This window comes from Urocitellus parryii, chromosome 5 (assembly GCF_045843805.1).
Source record: "Urocitellus parryii isolate mUroPar1 chromosome 5, mUroPar1.hap1, whole genome shotgun sequence".
In the NCBI taxonomy this organism is placed as follows: Eukaryota; Metazoa; Chordata; class Mammalia; order Rodentia; family Sciuridae; genus Urocitellus; species Urocitellus parryii.
The window spans coordinates 142,708,179-142,712,708 of record NC_135535.1 but is presented as its reverse complement, the minus strand read 5'-3'; the positions used below and the strand labels follow the sequence as shown (position 1 = coordinate 142,712,708).

At 37.8% G+C, this 4,530-nt stretch overlaps 1 pseudogene; it reads right to left on the bottom strand.

Annotated features, from left to right (window-relative positions):
• Positions 1-1,169: 1,169 nt before the first annotated feature.
• On the bottom strand, positions 1,170-3,195 carry LOC144255182 (glutamate dehydrogenase 1, mitochondrial-like; annotated as a pseudogene).
• Positions 3,196-4,530: the final 1,335 nt, after the last annotated feature.

The following is a 4,530-nucleotide window of genomic DNA, read 5'->3' as shown; positions in this document are numbered from 1 at the left end:
TAGTTAGAAACTTGTGAAAGGGTATTATTATTAAAAAAAAATAACACTCATTCTTACATTATTATCTAGTATTTCATTGGGACACTACTGATCAAAAGGCTCTGACCAAAATCTTTGTAAACACTAGAACATCTTGTTTCCAGTCTGTTGTTAAGGAAGGTGGGTATAGAATGTAAAGCCTTCAGAAGGAGAGGACACACAGTCAGGCTGAGTCAGGGCCACTGGCAGTGCTCAGAGCCAGCTGGACTCCAAACCGGGAGCCCAGTGGTTTTTGTTGGGATGCTCTACTTGAGTTATGGTTTGATTGTCAACACAATAGATCTTCAAAAGGGAAGAACAATGAATTAATATGATAAGGAGGTTACTGCATTCTTTGACTATGTGTCATTATAGTAGTTGGTGAAATCTGATAGTTTTAACAAAAATAGCCTCCAGTGTTTCCAAGTATGAAGACCTCTATAAAGCTTTTTGTTTTTGCTGGACAATACATGACTGATAAGCTAAAAATGATACTGTTTTATGTTATAAAAATGCTAGCTTTCATTTACATGTTCATAGGAATTCACTGCTTGAGTCAAGGTTAAGCTTATTAAGTGATTCAAGGCAATTTTATTACAGCAGCATGTACTTATTTTATTCCATGAGAATAAAATGCATAGAAGATATCATTTATTTTTGTTTGCAATTTATAAAATTGAGTTACTGTGCAGTTATAAAATACCAATAACTCATTTGAGGACAAAGCTACCTTCTGAAAACCATATTTATGATTCTCAATTGTGTCAAAATTAAAACACATCCCAGACTTGTCCTGAGCAAAAGTGAGTGACTGTTCTTGACTGCTTTCCCTGGCAACAGCACTGACTGTGTTGAGAAGAGCCCTGGAGCAAGGCAGCACAGACAAGTGGTGGAGACTTTTATTTAAAAGCAAAATGCCTAAATGGCCCTCTGGAATAGTGATTTCTACTTTCACACTCATCAGATTATACACAATTCACTAGACTTAATTTCTTTCTTCTTATGGGATTACATTGAATTTACTTGTTGAGAACAGTGTCCACTCTTTAATGGGGCATGAGATAAAGCTTTCTGCAGTTACACATAAACTTGTGATAGGTCAGCAGAAGTTACAGGTGAAGGTGGTGGTGAGGAAGTTAACCATGATCCATCTATGTGAAGGTCACGCCAGCTTCATTGTACACTTTGAATGAAGACTTTCTCAATGGCATTCACGTAGGCAGCTGTTCTCAGCTCCAAGTCCAGGTTATATTTCATAGCAATCTGCATAATTCACCCAGCTAAATGCTCCATGGTATAGGCTAAGCCAGAATGCACAATGTTTTCTCTGCTGTACCCCATATCCTACCCTGCCAGTGTGCAGTGAGAACTACAGGAATTGTTCCACCATGATTTCCAAACTTTCTTTCTAAATCTTCTTGAACAAACTTGAGCAAGTAGTGGTTACAATCCCTTTCATATTTGAAGGTTAGTCAGCCATAGTGTACATGATTCCAATTCTTCAGCCATTCAAAGTAAGATACTGTCACTCCACCAGCATTTACGTAGAGATTTGGAATAACCATGATGTTCCTCTCCAGGGAAATCTTATCAGCTTCTGGAGTTGGTCTATTAGCACCTTACCTTCCGCAATGATCTTGGCTTTGACTCTGAGTGCACTGGATTTGCTTAACCACTTTTCATTGGCAGCAGGAATCAGTATGTCACAGTCAGCCTCCAAGATGCTTTCTTCATACACATTTGCCTTGGTGAAACTCAGAATTTGTTCATATTGAGATTTGAAATCTTCCAGTTTCTTTGAATCAATATCATCTGGATTCCACATACTCCCATCAGATTCACCAACACCAACACATTTAGAACCAAAACAATGTAAATACCGCATAGAGTCCAGGCCCATGTTACCAAACCCCTGAGACACAAATGTTTTATCTCCAAAGTCTTGTGTCATTCCTAAAATGCTCATGTAAGAAGCTTCATTGATGAAGTTTTCCATTCCATGGAAAACACCACGGCCAGTAGCAGAGATGCATCCACAGATACCTCCTTGACTGATGAGTTTACCAGTAACACAGGTATGTGCATCAATATCATAGTGCCCTGTGGTTATGGCATAGGTGTAAACATCCAGAACATCTTCTGCTCACCTGTGCTCACATCTGGAGCAGGCACATCAATGCTAGAACTGACAAAAAAAAAAAAAAAAACATTTTTGGTGAGTTCCATGGTGAACCTTCTTGTGATCTTCTCCAATTTATAATCTGTAGAGTTCTTGGGATTGATCTTTTTTTTTCTCTTTTTAATCTTAATTTCTTAGTTTATTTTTTGTTTTGTTTTAATTAGTTATACATCACAGTAGAATGCATTTATGCACTTTGACATGTCATACATAGATGGATATAATTTCTCATTTTTTCTGAGTGTACATATTGCAGAATCATATTGGTCATGCAGTCACATATATACATAAAGTAATAATGTCTGTTTCATCTTTCTATCTTTCCTAGTCCCCCTCCATTTCCCTCCTTCCCCTCTCTTTACTTCCCTCTACCTAATCTAAGGTAATGCTATTCTTCTCTAGTGCCTCCTGCCTTATTGTGAATTAGCATCTGCATATTAGAGAAAACATTCAGGATTGCTTATTTCACTTAGCATAATATTCTCCAACTCCATACATTTACTGGCAAACACCATAATTTCATTCTTCTTTAAAGCTGAGTAATATTACATTGAATATGTATATATATATATATATATATATATATATATATATATCACATTTTCTTTATCTATTCATCTATTGAAGGACACCTAGGTTGGTTCCATAGTCTAGCTATTGTGAATTGAGCTGCTATAAACATTGACATGGCTGCATTACTGAAGTAGGCTATAATCCTTTGAATATAAACTGAGGAGTGGGATAGCTGGGTTAAGTGGTGGTTTCATTCTTAGTTTTCTGAGGAATCTCCATACTGCTTTTCATAGTGGTTGTACCAATTTGCAGTCCCACCAGCATTGTATGAGTGTACCTTTTTCCCCACATTCTCGCCAATATTTTTTATTGTATTCTTGATGATTGTATTCTTGATGATTGCCATTCTGACAGGATTGAGATGAAATCTACACCTCTTTAACACCTCAAAATGTCATATCAACCACTGCACACTTATAAGTCATCAGAAAAGCCAATGTTTTTGCTTCATCTACACTCACATTAGTGTGGTAGTGGATACCTCCCTTGTAGGACATGTATTGCTGGCTGTGCTGGGCCCAGTAGCTCTTGATGACTCCCAGGAACAGTCACCACCCAGAATAGGGAAAGAGAGACTCATCACATGGTTTCAGGTCTTGATGATTCACAAGATTCTTCCCATCTGGTTCTGCTTCTACTCCTGGCTCTACCAGGTCTTCAGGTCCTCCACCAGCTTATCCTCTACCTTGCTGGCACCATGGTCGAAGAAGCTCTCTACCATCTTGAAGAAGTTGGGGTAATATTCGCAGTGGGCTGCCGCTTTGCCATAGTGGCACAGGTGGGGCAGCTTGAGCCCTAGTTGTGGGGAGGCATTGGGTATTTACATTATTTTGGTGCTAAATGTTAGTGAATCTGATGAGAGAATATGGATTCCAGATGATATTGACCCAAAGGAGAGTAGAGGCTTGAGGGGAGATGCTGCAAGAGAGGTGCTCCAAGGTCTGGGACTGAGAGAGGGGTTGTGAGAGTCTTAACCTAATCAGTGAATTGATCCCTGAGTAGGAATTAATAGTGGTAAATAAAGTAGGGTATGGCTGGAGGAGGTGGGATTGGGAGCTTGACTTTGGGATATATGTTTGTATCTGACAAGTGGAGCCCTTTATCTCTACTTCCTGATTGTCATGCAAAATGCTTCCCTCTGCCACAATCTTCCACCATGATATTCTGCCTCACCTCAAGTCCCAAGTAATGGACCCCTGAAACCATGAGCCCTTGAATAAATCTTTCCTAATCTACAATTTTTCTGGTTGGTCTTTAGTTATACCAGTGAAAAAGCTGATTAAACAGTCATTTTATGAATATAGTTAAGTTGATTTATCTATTTTGTTGAGAGACTATTGTGATTGGTACAGTTTTTCATTTCTTGAATATCATGAATACTTCTGCTATGAATATTCTCACAGTGTTTTTACTTGAGCATATGTGTGCATTCCTGTTTTTTAAATTTATTTCCATTAGTGAAATTTATGGATCATAAGATATACATACAACCAAATGCTTTTCCAATATCCTGTATCAATTTACATTTCCAGCCAGAGCATGTGATAGATACAGTCCACATCCTGGCCCAGCTTCATTGTTCTCTTATAACCTATAAGGACCTTTGTACTTTTCTAGCACACTGATTTTCTTATAAATATTTTTTATTAAAACATATTTTATTTGCTTATTCTATGGCATTACTTTTTAAATTGGACTTTGGTATATAATGCTTCTTGATCACAGTCAAATGAAAAGTTACAGGAATAATTTTCTAGCAA